The sequence below is a fragment of the Eurosta solidaginis genome, chromosome 3, assembly GCF_040869045.1.
Source record: "Eurosta solidaginis isolate ZX-2024a chromosome 3, ASM4086904v1, whole genome shotgun sequence".
Lineage (NCBI taxonomy): Eukaryota > Metazoa > Arthropoda > Insecta > Diptera > Tephritidae > Eurosta > Eurosta solidaginis.
In genome coordinates, this window is record NC_090321.1 from 288,274,346 (window position 1) to 288,300,023 (window position 25,678).

General features: G+C 37.6%; 1 protein-coding gene and 1 long non-coding RNA gene across 7 annotated transcripts in view; both read left to right on the plus strand.

Moving 5' to 3' along the window:
- Positions 1 to 3,380: 3,380 nt before the first annotated feature.
- LOC137245818 (uncharacterized) lies at positions 3,381 to 10,933 on the plus strand. 3 transcript variants are annotated; one of them, XR_010951409.1, is made up of 6 exons: positions 3,381 to 3,697; positions 4,010 to 4,243; positions 4,305 to 5,119; positions 5,184 to 5,370; positions 5,430 to 9,309; positions 9,369 to 10,933. It is a non-coding gene; the product is annotated as an uncharacterized lncRNA (long non-coding RNA). The 3 variants fall into 3 exon arrangements; XR_010951410.1 differs by having other exon boundaries at positions 4,069 to 4,243; XR_010951408.1 differs by having other exon boundaries at positions 3,381 to 4,243.
- Positions 10,934 to 13,362: 2,429 nt separating this feature from the next.
- Positions 13,363 to 25,678, plus strand: part of whd (carnitine O-palmitoyltransferase whd) — a 33,087-nt gene continuing 20,771 nt past the window's right edge. For all 4 annotated transcript variants that reach the window (XM_067777022.1, XM_067777023.1, XM_067777024.1 and 1 more), the window contains exon 1: positions 13,363 to 13,541. The gene's annotated coding sequence lies outside the window, so the exon portion shown is untranslated. The remainder of the gene's footprint in view (positions 13,542 to 25,678) is intronic.

Sequence of the window (25,678 nt, forward strand, 5' to 3'; positions counted from 1 at the left end):
GAGTTCAGAATGTTCAATTTAAATTCAGAAAATAACAAAACAACAGAAGAGCCCTTTCCTCATGCGGAAACACATTTAAAAATGAATCACCACTAACCACTATTATTTTTCGCGTATCAATTTTTTGAGTGCGCCCCACACATTCCGACAGCTTTTGGTATTTTTTAATGAAATGCTTTCTTTTTCATTTTTTAAACTTATTTTTTATATGGTTTTCGTCGGTTGAAAATGGCGGAATTTAAAAAATAAAAAAACAACCGTGATAATCATTTGATTGACATATGACAGTCAGTAGTGACAACATGATTAAATCGGATAAACTGTTCTCGCATACATAAAATTCCGTTGAGAATTATTTATCTGTCTCACATGCATAATGGTATCTGCTGTATGTTCTTTTGTTTTGTACCAGGTGTCCGAAGCTTTCCCAGTTTGAGTCCTTTCATGATTATAGGCTGTCGTTGGGTACATGCGGACATGCGTGACCGAGCAAAGGAACATACATAAATTTGTGTATCAATGTCTACGTCATCGCAGGATCAGCATTGTCAATTACAAGTGTGAGTGCATTAGTAAAACTATCAGCGTTTCTTGTAGGGTAACAGTATATGAAAAAACTGTTTATGTGACGAGGCTTTTTTACTGACATGCATATGATGCATATAAAAATTTTCTTAGCCATCATGCAGTGAGTTTTCTAGCTCCGTAGCACGCTCAATACTCACGGAAATGCTCTGGATCATTGGGAGCATTGTTTACTATATAGTTTGGCAGCTTAAATAGAGGTTATGTTGCGAATAGAGTGGAAGGCAGTGGACTAGGCAGTCGAATGTCATATAATGAAGGAATGGTGTTCGGAGTTTATTCAAAGTTAAAAAAAAAAAAATTATAAAGCTTTAATATAAATAAAACTATTGTTTTAATAACAACAAAAACGCCTTATATATTCTATAGACATAAATTCGTAAGGATTATCTCACTTTAAAATTTGAATTAAATAATCTAAAATTTTTGTTTGAAACTGAGTCGAGAACTGTGCGTGTGAATGTGCGAATTTTCACCGATCAGCTGTTAGTTGCGCTACTTGGTAGAATTTACAATGATTGGGAGAGTTGAGAAGCAAAGGTCGTGATATTTTTGTACATTTGAGCTGTGGTAGGCAGATGACGCCATTGTTTTAAAAGGCCAAGCAGAGCCATCTATTTTTGAAAAAAAGTAGGTTTATTAAAGGCAGCTTGCCAAACTAAAGATAAGAAACTAACAAATTATCTGGCTCACAAATTGAACCAGATTTCTATCTGGATTTATCTGCCTCTAATCATTGTTTTTGCATTTACATACATAGTTATTTATCCTGCCCACGATCTTTGCGACGGGATGATGGCTATTGTGTCTCGGCCATTATACTACCGTACAAGACAGGTACCCGTTACCTAATCGATTACTTAATCATTACCAATAACTTGGTCACCAATTATCGTCTTAATGACTTTTACATTGCTGTCATGGTACAATTAAGATGACGCTGTAATTTCGGTGACAGCAAGAAACGTCGATGGGCATGATTCAATTACTAGAGGTTTGTTCTTCAATGATGACAGGCCTTTGACACTCCCAAATTGAAAAATCTGGACGGGTTGCTTTTACGAAGTAAGGAAAACGGGGAATAATTCAATACTCTTCAGTGAAATTGTAGTAGACAAGTATCTTTGGTAGTCTATTAGTAGTGATAATACATTTTCAAATGCCAAACGTTTTTTGGGGAAATAATTCATTTTCTACTAAATATTTCCTTAATTGATAAAGTTATGTTGGTTTGGTCATTCTTTCAGAAATTGTTTAAAGAATGCCGTACGTTAGAATTTTATGCAAAAATGCACTATCTCAAATTTTTTCCAAAACTCCCTACATGAGCATAAGTTGAATCCATTTTGTCATAAGAGGGAGTTAATGAAAAGCATTCTGAGATGAAGCGTTTTTCAATCTAACTCTAGTATAGGGCGGTTTTGTGACAAATCTTGAATTGGAAAATTTTTGAAAAATATTTTGAGATAGCATGATTTTGAACAAGCAGCCGACATGGGGTGATAGGCTACTCAGCAGGCGCAATGAATCGACAAAAAGAAAAATAAAAGCAAATGGCTTATTGTCTTAGAAATTTATATTCCTACCTGACTTTGACAGAAGAGTTAAGCTTTTGTGCGACCGTGCTACACAGGGAGTATTCACCTTTTTGTTCTGAAATTTCGGAAAGCTCTTTTCCGTTAAGTATTCATGGAAGCGTTCCGGATAAACCGTTAATTTAGAATATTCGGAATACATTCATTTGATACTACCTCACGAGGTCCGAATATGCATAATATTCCAATTATATACCGATTATCCAAATTCTTAAATGGAGGCGAATGTTCCGAACATACGGAATTAATAGAACAGAAGGTCGACTTTTAATACGCGCCCACAAATATCGAAAGAAGTGTCAAAAGACGCGTATTATATCGATGACAATAATTCGAAGGCGGAAATAAAAATTTTAGCTCGTTCAAAAGATATTGACGAAACCCCGAAAAATGACCCAGGGTTGCGTTGGCGGCCTTCGGCCGAGCTTATAAAAAAATACCCTGGCAGGTCCGCCAATGAGGTGGGATCAAATTAAATGCATGCAAAATCTCTTTGTACACAAAATTTTTTTCAGTGAACAAAAACATTACAACAACCACATGAAAATTGCCAACTTCAACTGCAAATATCTCCGGACAGAGATACAATTTTTCTTTTCACCCTTAGGATTATTGTTGTTGAGGTCACCTCTCTCGATATTTTTGGACGCGTATTGGCAGTAGACTCCTGTTCTAGACTTTTACCTGAATAAGTTAACATGCCCAATGAGTACATTTCGTTATGGCATCTCCATTATTTACTAATGACATTTTTACGTGAGTCGATTTAATAGTCGAGGTTTTGACTTTGAACGATGAATTTTGAATTGGTTTAGGTTTCGTATGTTCATAGGTTTACGAAATTGCACGATTCCTTGGTGTCCGTACTTTTCATAAAACCTATGTTCAGCCACACTAATAGATCATGGCATAGTTAATATGTAAATTCATCATACAATTAAAGTAAATGTTCTGAGGAATTATGCAGTTAAGTACTTATCGGGTATTTGTAAACTGATTGCTTCCTATTTCTACTACTAATATTTTTTCGAAAATTCTCAAAGAAACAACACAGTTAACGGATGTCAATTCGATTTGGGAGCAAAATGGCTGCAATTGTCAAAAAGTGTGTCTGTCGAGCAAACCTCATGGTCGATGGGTTAGTGGAGAGCGAAAAAAGCTTTGAATGTGTGGGTGAACTACCCTGCAAAAATCGCGTGACCAAAAACGCACACGGCTACACGAATTTTTGACAGGGGTGACGATTTGGAATGAAAAATTCTCCAAATGAAATAGCATGTTGACAAATTTAGCTCTCCCACAATGTATCGTGCTCTCTCGCACCTATTATTTTTATAGGGATAGCAAAATACGTCATTTTTGCGTGCAAAAAAATCCGCCATTTCTAATTCAGCAGAGACAGCAAAACATTTGGTGGTGGAAAATTTTTTCAATTTTGAGAGTTTTAAATGGAATATCTCCGGAAAGATTTAAAATTAAGACGGAGTTCTCCAGATCATAAATATATATATTTTAAAGTGCGCAAACTTATAATTTAAAAGTTATTTGGTGTTAAAGTTTGCAAATTTCTATACAAATTGTATATGTGTATACGTATATATATGTGGCAGCACATCTTTGTAATGTCATCAATAAAATATATATATATATACATGTGCATGTTGCTACAAAAGCGCGATTGATTTAATAAAAACATTTATAATAAGTGAAAACAATGCAAAAATGAAATGTGAAATATACAAAAATGCAATTTAAGTTTATTGTTGCCAAATTATATAGATATGTATGTGGATTAAGGTTTTGAAAGATGTGTAAATTGTAATTTAAAGTGCTATAGAAATTTGCTAAATTTGCAAACTTTATCAACAAATAACTTTTAAATTGTCAGTTTGCGCACTTTAAAATATATATATTTGTGATCGGGAGAACTCCCTCTTTCATTTGATACCAAGTTTTACCCCGAACTCGGGGGGTGCTATTCTAAAATTTTCCCAAAGAATTCACAATTATATAGCACCATGCCGCGAATTATGATAAAAGGTGGTGTGTGGAGAAACACTGAGGTAAGCATTTGACGCGACTGGTTACTCTTGGCCGTTTATTAACTAAATTGATAACTTTCAGGATGAAATCCTCAAAGCAGCTGTAATGAAATATGGCAAAAACCAGTGGTCACGTATTGCATCACTGCTGCACCGCAAATCTGCCAAGCAATGTAAGGCACGCTGGTACGAATGGCTTGATCCTAGCATAAAGAAGACAGAATGGTGACGGGAGGAGGATGAAAAGTTTTTGCATTTTGCCAAATTAATGCCAACACAATGGCGTACAATTTCGCCGATTATTTCAGAGGGTTAACTGGCACCAATTCTTCACACCAAATTGTTAGGTAGAGGATTCGCCACGGGTAGGTGAGGTTGGCAATCACAACCCCTTGAATCATTTTGGTCGGCAGGTATGCCGCGGATATATTCTTGGCACTTGTTATTGATGGCTTTTATGATGCCACGAACACAACCTGTACAGACGCCAATGCTCAGGGATTCAAGGGGTTGTGTAGCGCAATATATAGCTTCTCCAACCCAATTGTCAACCTCACCTTCGAGCGGCGAATCCCGTTTCACTAACAGACGAGGCTCTGGCGACCCCAAGCTCCTCATGGAACTTGGTGGTGGGGAGGGAGGGATGGCCTGAAGGTTCAATGTGGCCATATAAATAGTTCCCGAGATGGTCGGGCCAGCACCTTAATGGTGCTGTGTTACCGGAGCATATCGGATCTGTATCCGACAAAGGACCATCACATCAATAACACTCCCCAAAGCCTTCGGGGAGTAACCTAATCGCTACAACAACAACAACAACAACGCCAATTCTCAGTCAACCACCCAAGCCGGGTCAACCCCCAATACCCGGACACGTCCGGACGTCCTGGTTATAATGTATGCTAATACAACTAATAATTTACAAATTTGCTGATGATTATTTTTGTGTTATTTTCTTTAGCAACCACCTGCACCTGTTACTGGTAAATATCAACAGCCGCAACAGTATGATCAAGCCCAACGCCGCTTAGATCCCGATCAGATGCTGGTGGTGCTTTTATTACTAATGAACAGGGTTTATTACCACCATTGGTGACCACAAAATATGTGGTAGAAGATCATGGTAACTCCTCGCCACGTTACGTTAGGTATCGATAATCGAAATTAATGTTTTTTTGGCAATTACATTGATCTTTCTTCTTTGCAGGTCGTCTTTGTATTGTATACCTGCAACAGCTGATTTATTAAAAACAACAGCTTTGTCCATTACACTTACCGTCTCACCAATGGCACGCACGGTTGAGGGTGAATATGAGCTAAAGGACCATCACATCGATAACACTCCCCAAAGTCTTCGGGGAGCAACCTTATCGCTACAAAAACAACAACGAAATTGTGCCCAAATCCCGAAAAAAAAATATAAAATTTGTGTCAGTGAAATGATAATTATTGCTTTTGGTTGTTAGTTTTGAGGCATCGTCATCGAGTTCCTTCTGATCGTATATGCCGGTTATTTTGCATTCTTTTACATGCATAAAGTGACGCTGAAGCCTTCCTCACCCTCTCCTCCACGTTGAGCTTCCATGACAGCTTACTGTCTAGGAGCATTCCTAGATATTTTGTGCAAGGTTTCTCCCGTAGGGTCGCCCCTCCTAACTTACGCCTGGTCCAATTAGGGACCTTGTACCTCTTTGTAAACAAGACCATATGCAAAGTCATCTGCGTAAACCGTAAGTTTTTCTGGTCCCTCGTAGAATCCCCTAAGCAGTTGGTTAATGACCAGCGTCCACAGCAGAGGTGATAGCACCCCTCCCTGCGGAGTGCCCCTGTCCACTAATTTCGTGGCCGCGTACAATCCCCATTGCGATGTAATCTTACTGCAGCTTAACATGCAGTCGATCCATCTGGGTAAGGCTGGATGTACTTTAACGTAATTAAGACCATCAATAATCGCCCATTTAGAAAGCCCCGCAATGCTTAAGAAGACTTATAGAGCATATTCCAGGGCTTTTTCTATGCTTGTTACCACCCTATGCAATGCGGTGTCTACTGACTTGCCTTTGGTGTACGCCTGTTATGTTGTGGAGAGCAGCTTTTCATCCACGTTGGACTTTATGTACACATCTATCAGCCTCTCAAAGGTTTTGAGCAGAAATGATGTTAAGCTACTGGGTCTATAATCTTTGGGATACACGTGACCGATCTTCCCCGCCTTTGGTAGGAAAGCTACACGAGCAGTTCTCCAAGCGTGCGGTACATGATTCAGTTTATGCACCCATCGAAGGTTATTTTAAGCCATCCCACGACCGCCCTACTTGAAATTTGTAGCATGGCCGGACATGTACCATCTGAGCCCGGCGATTTCACCACCACTACGAGGTCCTCAGTAGTGTAATTAGGCAGCATATATGAATGCAGCTGTTTCCTTACCATTACTACAGCTCGCACCCGTCCTTACGTTTGCGCATAGTAAACGCCAAATCCGCGCGCGCTAAGTCCAGAAACCTTTCCTCCCGATGGAAGCCACGGCTCCTGGATCAGCGCGTTAGGAGGAGGAGTTCGCTCGACGCCACTTTACTGTGTTGGAGGTTTATCTGTAGGACTCGCAGTACCAATGGGCTGCTTGTCCCCCTCCAGCACCTTCATCGTGACGTCGTCGTCCTCCCCTAGCCCTTTTGGTTTAGAGTGTTCGAAGCCCCCTTCAGCCTCTTTTACGTTTTGTGCCAGGTGTTCCTCTGTGCGAATCACAGCACCATCTGGCTGTTGGTCCCCTTCTAACACATTCGGGGTGCCGTGGGCTACTTCCACCTGTCTTTTTCCCTTAGGCTTTTGAGGTCCTTTTCGACTTCGCCCACGTCCAGCGTGTTAGGACTTTAATACCCGCGACTTATTTTCCATGTTGTCGCACGCTATCATCTTCATACCATTATACCATCCCGAATGAAAGGTTGGAAGGAGCTTACTTGGTTATTCCCGAATCATCTTAAGCATTAAGCTAATAAGCTCCTTTTCTACAGATCTCCACCTTTCACTAGTCATCTGTTCGAAAGGACTGCTACGATCAACCAGCGCCACAGTCAGTGACTGCTTTGCCACATCACTCATCTTCTCGGGAAAAGCCGGCGTCATAGTGTTATTTCCCTTTGGCACCTCCGAGAAAGCCGGAGTCTTAACTCCCTTTAGCACCTCCGAGAAAGTCGGAGTCTTAGCGTTATCTTCCTTTGGCTTATCTCCTACTTCCATAGTTGGAACTTCCCTCTGACTCGCAGCCTTCGAGGTAGTTGCTACCTCGCTATTGGGGCCCATCTGTCTTACAGCTTTGGGCCTACTTGTCTTGTCTATGGGACTGCCCTGCGTCGCGGCTCTGGGACTGGGCCCTTTCTGCCTCTTGAAAGCAGGCTTGTCGCCTTCCGCCGAACGTTGCCTTTTCATTCTGCCATTCGACGCTTCTTCCTCCTCATACCGGTTGCAGAACCGAGGGTTTCTCGCAGCAAACCTTTTGAACTGCCTTCGACCTACTTCTACCGCCTCATGAGCCCATGCAAAGCGCTCGATCTCCTCTTCTGTTGGGTCCACCACTGCTCTCAAGCGTTGTACAATTCTTAGTACTGCACGGTACTTCGAGAGAGATCTTTGCTCCGTACCCTTCTCCACTCTTCTACTCCTTTTTCATTTGTGTGCTTCTCCCACACGGAGTTCATTGAATCAGCACTACTCTCGCTCCCCGAGTCCGACGCATCGCTTAATGCGTATTTGTCGTCCTTGGCTTGCGGCTCAGTCCTCTTCTTATCATCGTCCTTATGAAAATTAAGTAATGGGTCGTTCATCTTGGTCGTACGACCACCAGCCCGACAAGGCGGGCTCAGCGGTCCAGTATTATATACGTGGAAAGAACCGTCAGCCACAGCAGCGCCCCTTACTGTGGTAAGGTCATCAATACTTCCCGAGGTGGTCCGGTATCGAGAAGGCTCCGTTCGAATACAGCTGAATTTATCCCCTGGCTACAAATCGTCCAATAGGCACGGTCCGCATAACACCCTGGATTAGGGGGTTGGCAGTTCTTGGTCACCGACATCCCGCCGCCCTCCTATGAGGCGAAACGGCATAGATGCTAGTCCTAAACAGCTCCTCCTCATAGTCGGGCGCTGTGGAAATCGGCTTAGACCTCACACCAACGACGATTTTCGTTACAATTGCTAGTGCATGCTCTCCAAGATGTAGATCCTGATCGAAAGTCACACCCAAAATTTTAGGGTGTAAGACAGTCGGTAGGGTAATGCCATATGGTCGACATTTGGCGCGGTCATGTTTTAAATAAGGTCACCGATGATTTGGTTGGTGACAATATCTGGTTTCGCGAGGCAACAAAACTGGAGAGATTGGGGAGATAGCTGTTTATTTTATTACAAAGCTCATCGATGTAGGAAACAATAGCATATTGATATGTAGAAGTTAAGCAGAAGTTTGAATATGAGTTTTTTTAAGTTATAGCAAAAAAAGCGTTGGGGATTTTTAATATCTTACCAGGTACCTTCGTACATGTTTCTAAGAATGAAGAATAAAACCTATTCAAACTCAATTTTCACCAGGACAAAGCCGCTGAGACTTCGCAATACTTTAACATACAATACGTTACCTCATTTTAGCACAACTATCATTTTTTGATTTTATTAAATTTTATAAAATGTTTCTTCCTCTACAGTTCTATTTCGGTATTGGATGGTAAATATGGCTTTCGCATTTTCTCCATCAATAACTGTGAAAAGGTTGAAGAAATCTATGCTTGTAAATCTCACATATTATCTTGGTCGAGCGTTTCTTCAATATCTCTCTAGTGGTGATGGTGACAGCAGAGAAACCCAACTGTTTACAAAGGTTACACTTCAAAAAGAATCAAAATATCTGCCATTGCGTCTACGGCTCAAATACCCACAGTATATGAATGAATCGATTGCACCTAATTGTCTGCCTAACGGATAGTATACATATTCATCAAATCGAAAATATTGCACCAAACGAACTGGGTCTGAATACTGAAACAGTACACATATTCAAAATCGATGAGGAGGCTGTGATGATGGTATAGGGTGAGTTGTTGAATAACATACGAAAACCACTTTAACCCATCTATATATTTGCATTACAGCTAAAGCTTTACAAACAGCAAAAATTGCTGGCGCCAAGCAATTGGAAAAGGCAGTGAATCATTCATCACACTGTAAGGATGGTGTAAAGTTAGAAACTGCTGTTGTAACAGCTGCCACCGACACAACGGTCATCTCTACTTCGCCGAGTAGCGGCTCGTCCGACTATCTATCGAAGACAGTATAATCATATCTTTTGCCAACACAGGTTAGCGATGTGCTTGCACAGGAAAAGATTTCAATTGGAAAACAAAAACCAAATAAGAGAGTTTATTTATTATTAAAGTATTTACTTTTCTTTATATCAACAGTATTAATTTAAGTTGTAATATCACGTACATATATAATAAGGGATGTGATACGATTGCTGTCGGAATAAGATTTCAAACCAATCAATACTCCTGCTAAGGGTTGCAGAATTATTGCTTGAATAATTAGATTTAGAACAATAATAAGTCTGACTCAATTACAATTCGTACATTTTTAAGTTCATCAATTACGACAGCAATCGGATTCCACGACACCTTTGAATATTCTTTATCTTGAAAAAGAGTAAACCTAATCTGAATTTCTACTAAGCTTTAAGTTGTAGATTATTTAAATAATTGGAGTTTTTTCTGAAGCTTAAAATTATTTTCTGTTCGCTTGGAAAAGATTTCAATTGGAAAATAAAAACCAATAAGGCGAGTTTATTTATTATTAAAATTCTTACTTTTCTTTTTTATCAACTGTATTAATTTAAGTTACAATTTCATGTACATATATAATAAGGTATGTCGTGATACGATTGCTGTTGGAATTAGATTTAAAACCAATCAATACTCCTGCTAGGGTTTCAGAATTATTGCTTGAATGATTAGATTTAGAACAATAATAAGTCTGACTCAATTACTAGTCCTACATTTTTTAATTCATATTTTACTTTATTACTTTCAAATTCAATTACGACAGCAATCCGATTCCACGACACCCTTGAATATTATTCTTGATTTGAAAACAAGAGTAAATCTAATCTGAATTTCTACTTAGCTTTAAGTTGTAGACTTAAATTGATTCAAATAATCAAATTTTGTATTCGAAACCATGTAAACAACTCAAATTATACATGAATATAACACACTTCTGAATTGTCCAAATGTAAAGTTAGCTGCAGCAGCAATATAGCTCAAAGCAATTAAAATATTTGTATGTTATTATTAAAGTACTTACTACCTTTTTATATTAAATGTATTAATTTAAGTTGCAATTTCATGAATATATGAGGCTCCAAGATGCAAAACCAGATGAATCCATGATATGTAAAACTTAGAAAAGCACAAAAAAGCTGAAATTTTGTAAATTGTTATGAATTTTCAACACGGGTTTTTAGAATGTTGCTAGGCGATGCAATATTGTCGCAATTTAAATATTATTTTAAAATTTTTAAATATCTGGTTTTGCATCTAGGCGCCTCATATATTCTTTATTTGGCAAAAATTGACTAAATCTAATGATATGTTTTAAATAAATGTTTATATTATATGTTATGTTTGGTTATTATAATTAAAAATAAATATTGAAAATTAAATTTTTTTGGTTCAATTTTATTTTCGTGGCTGCTACAGGTAAAGTAAATCGGCAGGTAAAATTCAAGTTATATGGCGGTTATATAAACGGTAAAACCGCAGTAAAATTGATTGTCAAATGATTCGAAAATGTAGGGGAGAAAACCGAAAATTTGACCGCCTTTTGACGCGCATTGTGACGTGTGTGAGCAGAGGAGTGCTATGCTCACATCCTATAAGTGGGAGCGGAATGCACGATCACATTAATAGGAACGAAACGGTAATTTTGGTCACAAAAGTTCATCACGCCCATGCAAACGTGACTATGAATATAACCACTGCAGAAAGTCACAATGACCGTAAAATGGCTAGTCAAATGACGTGGAGCGTTTTTGCAGGGTAGTTACCTCCGTCTTGTAGGGGCAGCTTTATGGTGGCGTACATAGCGGAATGATACAAGGTGGCAGCATTATGACATACCTACAAACATAAATAAAAATTGCATGTACTTTGTTTTGGTAAATTCGATGGACAAATGTCAAAATCGTACTGCGCCGGAAGTTGATGTATCAAATCAAACAAAAAAAGTTTATAAACAGCTGTTCCATGCCCCCACCTTGTATCGTTGCGCCATGGTTGCGTACCTTTAACACTTAAGGCGGTGACACAATCACATTTTTCATACAGATGCGTTTAACACAAGCTTATGCATCCAATAACATCGACACAATCAACCAAGATGTTGCGTTTGTAAATATGAAGGAACTTCAGACGTAGCAGTTGAAGTTTATTACGCCTTGCCCATTCACATACAAAATTTCGCGAAGCACTGTTATAAACATTCTCCCTATACAACAAAAATACTTGCTAACATATTTTGCGTCGTATGCGATTGTTATATTACAGTTTTTAATTGCGAAAAATGTTAGAAAATTTACCAACCAGTGGGAAAAATAATTTCACTTGCAAAGTGTGCCAACACCTTTATCCAAAGCAAATGTCAAATGATTTGCTTGAAACAAAATTGGGGAGTTGGCTATTTTTCAATATCAGATGGCGCCAGTGTCGCTCATTCTACCGTTCTCCATAAAAATACGTGCAATCTACTCATAAAGCTGCAGACATTGGTGCTTTATCGGTAACCGTATGGGTAACCTTATATTAGCTGATTCGACCAACCTTATGAGAATCATTGCAATCGATTATTGGCGCCGGTAAGGTCGTAACCGCATCGTAGCCAACCAATTGATTTTTGGTTTCCGTCGTAACGATAAACAGCTGATTACGTTAGGGATACGACTACAGCGATACGACATACGGCATCATGACTCCCGCTTAATGCATAAGCATGTGTTAAACTTATCTATATGAAAAACTGCTTATGTGTCGGACCTATTAATCATTTGGACAATGCGCGTTTATAAGATGTGGCACCATGAATCATTTTCGAAAGTGCATTTTAAATTCAGTATGAACCCAGCATTAATTTTAAATTAACACATACCCTTCAAAAAACGCGAGTACTCCAAAAATAATATAAGGAATACTCCTTTGGGAGATAGGAGTATTCCAAAACCAATCTGTATTCATACAAAAAATGTGCTCCAATTAACATTGCGATGTCCTAGGAGAGGAGTAGGTGATCCATAGAGTACACACGGGCGAGTACTTTCCAAAGTACTTTCACTGTAGTACTCCACCCAGAGGATCATATGCCAAAGTACTAAAGAGGAATTGTGTCGGAAAGAATTATCGGAGTGAATTTAATTTAAAATAAAAGTAAATGAAGAGGGGCAATACAACTTTTATATTTTTTACTACGAATATTCTTATGTTATTTAGCATTTGCGTGAATAAAGAAAGTAATATTTCTCTATACTATAGTATGTATACATAAAACCAGTGCGCGGTTGCATTTTATCAGAGTTGAAATAGTAAAATTTTATTATCAGTTATTTGTATGCAATATTTTACTTTTGGCAACTCTGTTTGATCTCATCGTGTCGTGATCACGGTCGTTAAAAAACGAGCAATGATCGGCTGATGGTGGTCCGCAAACGCAAGGCAAAGGAGTATTGTTAGAGTACCCCAACATGAAGAAAATGGAACACGTAATCCAACAATTTTTGTAGGTAGCCCCATTTTTCTTTTCTGCTAGATTCACTGTTGGGATAAGAAGAGGGCGACACAGCCACTCTCAGTAAACACCATGGTTCGTAAACACCATAGCGGAATGATACAAGGTGGCAGCATGGTGACATACCTACAAACATAAATAAAAATTGCATGTACTTTGTTTTTGTAAATTCGATGGACAAATGTCAAAATCGTACTGCGCCGGAAGTTGATGTATCAAATCAAATAAAAAAAGTTTATAATCAGCTGTTCCATGCTGCAACCTTGTATCGTTGCGCCAAACAATATTCGCTCGTATACCTATATTTAACCGAACACCTCTTGAATCTACAGACAATATCGAGAAGTTGCCGCTGTCGGGTAGTGAATTTTTAGCAGCCAACCGATTAAGCTTGATTTTCAAATAGAGGCAAATCAGTCTAAACATATTTCGCTTAATAACAAATAAGTCCGCCAAATTTTAAATATCCAACAAATAAAAAAAAAACGAAAGGCGTAAGTGAATGAACGGGAATTGATGTACCTGTGTACACACATTCATATATATATATCTATATAAATATATATGTGTGTATACAAGCTAATGAAATGTTGATAACGATATAAGAAACAAAAATAAAAAAATAAGCGACCTTCGAAGTGTGCCCTTTCACTAACCAAAGAATTGTTTACGCGAATAAAAATGTTTAGTGTTACCAGAGAACGTATAACTATAGAGAACCGCCAACAGAAGGAATAGTGGGAAACAGTAAACCATCAAATCGCGGGTAGGTAATTCACCATTGGACATTGGGGAAATGCACCCTGAAATTCGTCAATTCCAACGCTAGAAAACCTCGTTGGCGATTCTCTATAAATTTACGTCTCTAAGTGTTACTACAATTCATATTCTATCTACCTACCAACCTATCTATGTAGATATGTTTGTACAAATGTATGTAAATATCAAATACGAAAACCATTTTTGTATCTACATATATATGTACATATATACAATATGTAGGTTTGTATTAATTTTCCATGCCCACACAACATACGAATGTATGTATATGGCTACCTACAAATATACTTGACCGAGTTTTGAAGAAACAGCCCAACACGTAGTGGAGTTTCGTATCAACATTTGGATATTTATTTATATATATGTACATATCTATGTATATATGTATGTGGGTATACGGAAGCAAAGATAATTTACATACCCAAATGTGTAAACGTTTAGTGTTTACCTTTTATCGAATCACAACAGGTGAACTAAATTATAAGTGAAACGAAAAAAATATGCAAACTTTAATTATCGAGTTTAATATTTAATTGCATAACATATCTACATACATACCTAAGTATATGGGCCTAAATAAATATGTGTATTTATGAATCTGTGACAGTTTGTTAGAACAACCTAACTCGAGCCAAAATAAATATAAAATAGCTAAAAATCTGTCAGTGGATCCTGCATGTAGCTAAACATATTTTTTAGTATCCATGCAATGCTAAGGTTGTCAATAAATAATAGGGGTACTCATTAAAGCATATAAATTTATACACACACTGTTATATGAACGCACTTAGTAATATTCTTGATAAATTTGATTGTTTATCAGCTGTATTATTGCCAAAAAAGGCAATAGTCTAGTTGAGGGGTCGACTGCTAATACGCTACCAAAAATATCGAGAGAGGTGTCAAAACACGCGTCTTGACATCAGTATTAATAATCCGAAGGCGGAAAATAAAAATATTAACTCGTTCAAAAGATATTAACGAAAAACCGAAAAAAGACCCACGGGTACCTCCGAAACCGGGGGTGGGATCCATAGTATTTTTGCGCAGAACACCTTTCTGAGTTGGCGGCCTTCGGCCGCGCTTATAAAAAATAACCCTGGGCTACGCCATGCCAAGTCCGGGTGTGTGGTATAACCGTGGCTACCGCCACGGTGATGCACAAATTTTTTTGTGGGTACAAACACAACAACAACCACATGCAAATCGCCAACTTCAACTGCAAATATCTCCGCACATGGATAAAATTTTTCTTTTCCGCCATCGGATTATTGTTCTCGAGATTAATACGCGTGTTTCGACACCTCTCTCGATATTTTTGGTAGCGTATTAGCAGTCGACCCCTCAACTAGACTATTACCAAATTGTGCATCACCGTGGCGGTAGCCACTGTTATACCACACACCCGGACTTGGCATGGCGTAGCCCAGGGTTATTTTTTATAAGCGCGGCCGAACTCATCTATATGAAAAACTGTTTATGTGCCGGGGCTTTCATGCTTGACAGTTGTTTAATGCTTGACAGGGCTTTAATGCTTGACAGGATTAATTTATACTCGAAAGGGATCGATAGGACCAATCCCCTTGTACCCATATGGGAACATATGAAGACCAGCCCCTTCTGTTCTATAAGGACTCAAATAGGGAGCGTTCGCATTTTTCATGGGCGAAACACAATCGAAGGGTTGCCAAGACACCAAATCGATGAAATTTGTTTGTCCACTTTTCAAAAAGAAATAAAAAATATTATACGAAAATTTAACCCTAACGCCGGCGTAGTCGTTAAGTCCTAATAATTCAGGTTCGGTATAGGGCTCCGCATTTTTCTTAAATAATTCGATTCAATCACCTGTAATCTTATTTATTTTTCTCATTTCGTTGCCGTTTTTTACTATTCTTTAAAATGGGCTACAACTGCACCCGAAGGGGACTAAAGGGGATCAATTATGACCAACTAGAGACAAAAGAGTTCAATCGGAGCAATCTCTTTAGGGATTAATTGCAGGTTTTTTGCTGGGTGATCTTGCAAACACTCCTTGACTGGGAGATTTTTTAAGTTTCATCTATGTGGTAAAGACCAACATTGAAGCGTACATTATATCAACATATATATACATATTTACATTAATGTACGCTCACATTCATTTACATATTTGTTTGTATATGTGCCATATAGAAACAAATTCTCAAAAAATGCCACCTCTTAAAAACAATGAAAAAACAAAAAAAATTGTATCTGGACTTTGACCGCCTGCGAACAGAGAATTAACGTCTACATTGTAACCTAACATATTATGTGTGTGCACTTGTGTACATTGTATGAGTATAAATAAATATTTATTGGACATCAACGTTTATATTGCACCAATCTGAGTTTTATTTAAAAACAGAAATAAGAAATTAGACACATCGATTGCATCGATGATATTGGAAAACATGGTGTTTATAATAAATAAGTACGACTTAATTAAAAATTAGACTTAGTATGCAGTCTGTCGACATATGTACATACATACATATATGAATGTACGTACATAGTGTTTGCATTTGCGAGAGCTGGACTGTAACCGATAACTGTTATGTTAGGGCTGCAAATGTCTTAAGCTGCAGATATGCGCCGACGTGTGTAACGTACGTATACGTATGCCGTACGTACGCATGTTTGAGCGAAATTTTTGCCCGTAGTGGCAACGATGAAATTTTGCTACTGACCTGTTTGAATGCATGCTTATGGAAACATCAACGTTTTATATTTTAATTTTTGATGTTGTAAAAGGCTGGACTTAATATTAAATAAATATAAATAGATTACATACTTATTATCAGCACTTTTACATAAATATTTCGAATTATTTTCACAATTTTTCAAACTTTAACTAGGTGTTTTTGCATAAATCTGCAAACGGTCAAAACTTACCGCACAAAAGTTTACTAGGCAACTCTGTCTATTGAGAGAGCGATCAGCTGACACGTTCTTAGGGAAAAAATCAAAATTGTTTTGATTTCTACGTTCCGGGCTACGTATTTACGTGCGTTGAACGTCGGTAAGTTTTCGCTTACGTTGCACATTCATAAGATAGGTCGTGTCAGCTGACGCGTTTTTTGTACGTACGTTCGCGGGTAATGCGGCAGTTATGCGGCAGTTACTCACGAACGTACGTACCAAAAACGTGTCAGCTGACATGACCTATCTTATGAGTGTGCAATGTAAACGAAAACTCACCGACGTGCAACGCCCGTACGTACGTAGCCCGGGATGTAGAAATCAAAACAATTTTGATTTTTTTCGTAAGAACTTGTCAGCTGATAGCTCTCTCACTAGACAGAGTTGCCTAGTAAACTTTTGTGCGCTAATTTTTGACCGTTTGCAGTTTTATGCAAAAAGACCCAATTAAAGTTTGAAAAATTGTGAAAATAATTCGAAATAATTATGTGAAAGTGCAGATTATAAATATGTAATCTATTTATATTTATTTAATATTAATTCTAGCCTTTTACAACATCAAAAATTAAATTGGAAAAAGTTGATGTTTCCATAAGCAGGCATGCAAAATGGTCAGTGGCAACAGTGCTTATCTGTAAACAATACACACACAAATATGTTATGTACATGTACACAGACGCACACATTGAATCCTACGGGCTTGAGGGTTCGGTCAAACGTGTTTCGTACGACAAACGTTCGTACGCACGCCACACGTTGGTGGGTAATTGCCGCTTAACTGCAGCTTTACAAATGTCGCCCTCTACGACACAAACCTCATTTTGAGCCGATTTGTTGGCTGATAGAGGGGGGTACTAACGGTTAATCTATGCTTATATATTATTTATAATTGCTGTTTTTATGTACAGGCCCCCTTTTCGCTCTTATTTGGAATCTAAATCTATAAACATAGTTGTGGTTGTAAAGATGGAGATTCGTCCTATTAGCGATCTTTGGGCATTATTAGTCGTAATGCTTTTGTTTAGCTATATTTTATTAAAAATAAACTATTGTGAGCACACAAAGAAATCTATTTGTACTATGGCACTGTTGTGAATATTTGGTTAGAACCAACTCTGCATTACCGGCAGTTGCTAACATTCGCCAGATGGCGCGCAAGCACATGTAAATTTATCACAACTCACACAAGAAGATTGCGCATTGCGCATGTAAACATTAGATCAGCTGTTTTTTATGACGTATGAATAGACTCTGTAGCTCTTTTTCTCGCTCTTTTTTTTAATCGCTCAGGAGTCAACTACGACGTAGATGCGCAGAACGAAGCAATTTTGAACTCGCGAATGCGGAATCTGGGTAGGTGATTTGTGTAAGTTTATAGATGTCTGATTTCTGTTGATATTTGATTTGCATAGTGTACAAGCAAAGAGGATAAATACAATAAGAGCCGTCACTCGTTATTTTGTGGCGAGTATCTCGCTGTAAATTGAAAAAAATGATGCCTAATGTTTTCTGAGAGGGACATTTTTAATTGTCTCGCATTTATCCATGCCGTGTAGGCCCCTTGTGCAACTGTGATTTTTGGGAAGAGAATTAAATTAATTAATTAAATACAGTCGAAAAATAAACACAAATACTCCACGAAAATGTATAGAAGACATTTATAAACATCTCGCCCAAAAAAAAGTAGCGACTACCTCTCAGTATACATCGAGTAAATGCCAAAAAAATAACGAATGACGCCTCTTATTGTATTTATCCTCTTTGGTACAAGTACAAGTGTGTTGACTTCTTTCTGACAGGCACTCGCTTAAGTGAGCATAACGGGAAAATCTGGGTTTCCATTATTGTTTCGGTTGAAAACGGTCAATTAGGGTTCTGTGAAGAGACGTAAAAGATTGAAACAGGGTTTATGTAGTCACGAAAGTGTTGCTCCTGTTCCACAGCATTTTAATTTTATATTTTGGCGAAAAGTGTTCAGTTCAGAGTTATTGATTTTCATTAAAAGTTTAATTTATTACGGAGAGTTACTCCTTTAAGTGTAAAAAGCAGAGAAAACGTAGAGTTTTTCAAATTATTGTGAAAAACTTTTTAATTTGAATTTCTGTACCCAAGTTCACTATATTTGTGTAACACAAGAATCTGGAGGTCAATTCCTTAACTATGAAAAACTGATAAATGTACACTTATTGAAAACTCATTTGCACACACAATTTAGACTTTGAATTTAGTTGTGTTTTTATGCACAAAATTTTGAAACTAAAAACAAAATTTTCATTTGTCAGAAAAAATAAAGAAAAAACGGCCTAATGTCAAAAAACCCTTTCGAAATACAAACTGGCTTGTTTATTTTTAATGAACTACGTTGTATTTTTCTTGTATTTCGTTAGTTTTTTAAATATAGTTCACACACACCAGTACTGAAACCTTATTGTCTTCCTCGACAAAAAATATAAGAGAAAATACAAGAAAAATATATAGAAAACTAGAAGACCCGGAAGACGTTGTCCTGTCCTAAATTTGGCCTATCTGCATACATTTTGATAAGCTTTTTCCGTCTGACTGCCCTCTCCCCCTCTTCACTTTTTCCTAATCCTTTTATTCACTCCTCCCTCCGTCTTTTTCGCTTCATCTATCTCCATCTTCGCCTCATTCTATCTCTTTCTCAATCTCCTTCTCTCTTTTCCCTTCTCTTAATTTCTTCTCATTCTTCTACATCCCTTATTGCCTGTACCAGAGGGTGGTATTATTTTATTCCAGTCCCAGTCCCACTCCGAGTCTCAGTCCCAGTCCTAGTCCTAATCCCAGTCCTAGTCCGTCTCTGGATAATATATAACTCTGTACTAAAGCACTCATCAACAGCTTTCATTTGATATCCATATTGTATAAACACTGTAAAGGCATTCACTGGCCCACGTTTTGGCCTATATCTCGAGATCCTAGTCACCCAGGGGTATGAAAATTACCCCCTCTACACAACTAAAGACTCTCCTGAAATAAAAAAAAATATCATAGTACCTCTAAATCGCGGCCCCCTCAGAACCCCCACCCTCTCGGCGGGCCTGGTGATCTGCTATACTTGATATCATTCGCTATTTTTTATTGATAAGCAGGTTGTTTAATTAAACACCAAGCAATTACACGGAAGTATATCCGCACCACCTGAAAATATGAGTACACTGCGTATACGTAACATTTTATTATTACGTATAAATAAATACAAAAAATTGCAATGAAATAATATTGCGACTATAAACTGAGATATAACCTATCCTATCTCTCAAGTTAGATCAAACTACACACGGGGTGCAAAACAAATTCAAAATCGGTTCAGTAGTTTAGGAGTACATCGCCGCCAAAAATGTTGTGACACCTGTTTTTTATATATTAAGTTGCATATATTTCCGCGGAAATAAGAATACTAGAAGATTTGTAGCCTTCAACAATGCGGACACATACGAAAAGCAAAATTTATTTAAATTAGAGTCAAAATATAAAGCGCCACACGTGTAACATGGAAAAATTTCACTTCTAAGGTTGTTTACACAAATGCATAAGGGCAAAATTATATAAAATTTGGTCGCTTCAAGCAAAGATAACGTACAACGTCTCATTGTTTTTCGTATTACGTTGTCAAAGCGTAGGCACGCAACCAAAGCATTGATGAAAATTTTTCGATACTTCGCCCGACAGATGAATTAATGAGTGCAACACAACCAAAGCATCTGTGTAAATCCGCCTTAATTTTTGTAGCTGTGAAAGTCTCCTGCAAATAAAATGGTGCTGTAAGTGCAAACAAATCAAAGTCCTATATGACACTACTTTATTTTCTATGTATTTTTCTTGTATTTTCTCTCATATTTTTTGTCGAGGGAGCGAAATACAAGAAAAATACAACGTAGTTCATTAAAAAGAAACAAGCCACAGTTTGTATTTCGATACGGTTTTTGACATTAGGCCGTTTTTTCTTTATTTTTTTTGACAAATGAATATTTTGTTTTTAGTTTCAAAATTTTGTGCATAAAAACACAACTAAATTTAAAGTGTAAATTGTGTGTGCAAACGAGTTTTCAACAAGTGTACATTTTTTAGTTTTTCATGATTCTTGTGTTACACAAATATAGTGAACTGGGGTACAGAAATTCAAATTAAAAAGTTCTTCACAATAATTTGAAAAACTCTTCGTTTTCTCTGCTTTTTACACTGAAAGGAGTAACCCTCCGTAATAATTTAAACTTTTAATGAAAATCAATAACTCTGAACTGAACACTTTTCGCCATGATATAAAATTAAAATGCTGTGGAACAGTAGCAACACTTTTGTGACTACATAAACCCTGTTTCAATCTTTTACGTGTCTGCACAGAACTCTAATTGACCGTTTTCAACCGAAACAACAATGGCAACCCAGATTTTCCCTTTACCTTTACATAAAGCTCCGTTTAATTAGAAAAAAGATAAGCTATCACTGAAGAAAATCGATGTAAAACTACGTAAGTTATAAGCGATCAAATAAAAAATACCCAGGTTGCGCAACTTCAATGTATGTGTACATACATATATAAAAGATATAAAGTGCAAATGGGATATTATCCGGATAAACGAATAACACCATAGCAATGATAATACTTTTTCTTTAAATAAATCAAATAGTACTTTTAATACTCGAATTGTTTTATAGTAGGTAGAGTGGTTGCATCGAAAGGAAGAGTGGTTGGGTTCGAAACCTGCTGTAGGCATGTAGTTATAAACATGTATTTCCGTCACTTATGGGTAAGTATGCAGGTAGATTTTCAAAATTATAAGACACAGAAAATTTTTAAAGCCTACATCTAAAGCAGGTAGTATTTTCTTTTCCCGGCTTCGTATAAAAAGGAACCTTTCTGTCTAGGTAAGGTTTGATTTTTTCAATTTTATTCTTGTTCCGAGTATAAATATGAGTTAATGCGCCTTGAAACTTCATAATATCTGCAAGGCTCGCCGGGGATATTTCAGTTCATAAGTCAAATTTCAAAACCGTGATTTATTAAAAAAAATAAAATGAGTAAAAGGACACGAGAATTTGAGTGTAATAACGATCCAGATATGTTCTGTTTCATGTGTGGCCAATATACTATCATAAGGCGACGACGAGTGTTCTCAGATCATATCAAAACTTTATACTCCAAGTATTTTGGCATTGAGCCCAAAAATGCTGAAAAACCATGGACACCGAACACTTTGTGTACATCGTGTCGAGTAGAATTGATTCAGTCGGAATCAGGACAACAAATAAAATTTGATACACCAATGATATGGAGAGAACCTACTTGCCATTCAATAGAGTGTTATATTTGTCAAACAAAAGTACTTGGCGTTGGAAGATCAAGAAGAGCAACCTATGCCAGCGTACCTACAGTGACATTACCAGTACTACATTCAACGGCAGTTGCGGATCCAGTTCCATAGTCAACAGTAATATCTGAGTGCGGGGAATCAAGTTGTACTGAATTTCGCATGGGAAACGAGAGAAACGTTCTGTCACAAGCACAACTTAATGATTGGGTAAGAGATTTGGAACTATCCAAGGAAAAGGCCGAGATCCACACTTCTCTTATGCACAATTTAAATTTGTGTCATCCGATGTTAAGGTGATATATTGTAGAACTCGTCACGAACTATTTTCCAAACACTATACCAAGAAAGACAGTATATGCTACTGCAACGACATTTCTGGTTTATTCAAAGAGTTTGGTCAAATATATGATTCAAAAGAGTGGCGATTGTTCATAGACAGCAATAAACTGAGTTTGAAGGCTGTATTATTGCATATTGGTAACAAAAAGCCTTCTATCCCGATCGTACATGCAGCAAATACAAAGGAATCCTACGAGGAAATGCAAAAACTACTCAAATTTATCAAATATGAAGAGCATGATTGGAAAATATGTTCTGATCTCAAAGTCGTTGCAATGATATGCGGTCTACAAAGTGGCTACACCAAGCACTGCTGCTTCCTCTGCAAGTGGGATAGCCGAGCGCGTAAGGACCACCACGTCAGAAAGGATTGGCCGGAAAGAGTCGAGTTTACCGTTGGTGTGGATAACATCAAATACACCCCTCTTGTCAAGAAAGAGAAAATCATACTTCCACCCTTACACATCAAGCTCGGTCTCATTAAAAACTTTGTTAAGGCTTTGGACAAAGAAGGCGAAGCATTCGACTATTTGAAAACAATTTTTCCAGATATTTCTCAAGCCAAGATAAAGGAAGGTATTTTTGTCGGACCACAAAAAAAAAGTTGATCAACAATAATCAATTCAAAGGACTACTCTCATCAGTTGAGGCAGCAGCGTGGGAATCCTTTGAAAAGGTCGTTGCTTCTTTTCTCGGTAGACACAAAAGCCCCAACTACGAGCAGATAGTGAATGACTTAATCAATAATTATGCGAACATGGGTAAATATTAAAGGCCTATTAAAATTAATTTCCCAAAATTCTATAACTTGTTTACCTAACTAATATTTTCTTTCCAGGCGTAAATATGTCTTTAAAAATTCACTTTCTGCACTCACATTTGAGCTTTTTTCCGGCAAATCTTGGCGACGAAAGTGACGAACATGGCGAAAGGTTTCATCAGCAAATGAAATTAATTGAAAATCGATATCAAGGATTCTGGGACGTCGCAATGATGGGTGATTACTGCTGGTTTCTCATAAGAGAAACCTATCCTAAACTGAATAAGCGTCAAAGTCGGACACATAATTATTTCGACTACATAGTAAATAAAATTAAGATAAAGATTGTTAGAATATAGTACAAACATAAATAAATTAAAAAAAAAAAGTTAAAAATATGGGTAATTTCATTCATAAATTGAACTTTTAACTAAATAGAAACAGAGCATAGCTAGATATTTCACTCTTCTTAATACCATACATACGTATTGAGGTATACGTTGAAATTGCGCAACCTGGGTATTTTTATTTGATCGCTTATAACTTACGTAGTTTTGCATCGATTTTCTTCGATGATAGCTTATCTTTTTTCTAATTAAACAGAGCTTTACGTAAATAAAAAATATTTGGAAGAAAAGTTGTGGTTTTGGAATGCTGCCCTCGCAAAAAGTAATTTCTTTCATAAAAAAAACAAAGATATGAAATGATAAGCTAATATCTCGAAAACTATCTGGTTGAGCAAAAAACAATTTATGATGCATTTATAGCAAATTTTATCGTCTTTCCGATTCTGTGTTCCATTTTGCAATTGCTTAACACCTTCGTGAGATATACGTAATTAAAGGGAGCCATCTTTTTGGTTTTTTCGAATAACGGTAAATTGCAAATATCTCAAAAACGGTACCATAGAATCAAAAATGAACTCGATTTTCGAAATCAGGGGGTGGTTTTACATACGAATTTCATAACGGCGTTTCTGGTAAAGAGAAAAAGTTGAAATTCGTGGTCCAGTGTAATTATAATAACTTCAGGATAAATATCACATTTAATTTCTGATGAGGAAAAAAGTTCTACTTCTCTTTCGTAAACTACTGCATCAACCCTGCAAGTTCCTTAACAGTTTCTGTCCAAGACATTTCCAATAGTGGATGTTTAAGAACGACTGTTCAAACAAAATTATGTTGTTGAACAATACAGATACAAATTCAACTTCACTAATCTTCTGTCTTGTTGTTTTTGTAGCGGCGTAAAATCTCTCCAAAGGTTTTAGGGAGTACTGACATATTGGCAATATGAATTGGTAAGACTCCTCAGCGAGTTAGGGGGTCAGAATATACCCGCGGTAGGTATGCCTGTCGTAAGAGGCGACTAAAACACCAGATTCAAGGGGCTGTGTAGCGCAACCCTATAGGTTTTAAGCGCAATATATAGCTTCTCCAAACCCAATTGTCAACCTCACCTATCCGCGGCGAATCCTGTTTCACTAACAGACGAGGCTCTGGCGACCCCTAGCTCCTCATGGAATTTGGGGGTGGGGACGGAGGGATGGCCTGAAGGTTTAATGTAGCCATATAAATCGTTCCCGAGATGGTCGGGCTAGCACCTTAATGGTGCTGTGTTACCGGAGCGTACCGGATCTGTATCCAGCAAAGGACCATCACATCGATAACACTCCCCAAATCCTTCGGGGAGTAACCTTATCGCTACAACAACAACAACAACAACAACCAAAAAGCTCAATGGGTTGCGAACCAAAACCTTTTGCATATCATGGATGCGCTTTGCGTAATATGTAAAAAAGGCATTTAAATTGAATATTTGCATTATTTACTTGCAGCAAAATTTACCCCATTTTAGTCACATTCAAAATTTTGTCTTACATAGGTTTATTGTTTAGCTACCCCGGGGGGGGGGGGGGGGGGAACCAAAACAATCCCGAAATTGCTTTGTGTATAGTAAATGTACCAGAAAAAAACATCGGTACTGGCCTCGGGCTAGCTAAAGAGCAGATCAAATGAATGAATGAATGAAAAAATTCATTCGATAGTTAAAATCATTCAGTAACTAACTATCGATAGTTGAATTCATTCGATAGTTCCCAACACTAGTGTTGGTTGCTGTGATGCCCGGATACCAAAGATCCAAGCCCAAGTCCCGCACGGGGTGCCATTTTGATGCACATTTCTCCAGGAACCAATTGCTGCTGATTTCGTATGGCTAGTCGGTATTCCGTTCGAACCTTTTGGAGCGGACAATGAACCTACTGATATCTTCTACAGAGTATTAATCTACTTCCTTAAAAACCGGCAGTATATAACTGCCCTTAGTTAGAAACCTAGTGTGTGCTAGAGCTGGGCATTCACACAAGCAGTGCGTGACTGTTTCTTTGCGGCCTTCCTTGCCGCAGCTTTTGCAAATGCTGTTAAAAGGGATCCCTATTCTTTCAGCATGCAGGCCATGCGGCCAGTGTCCCGTT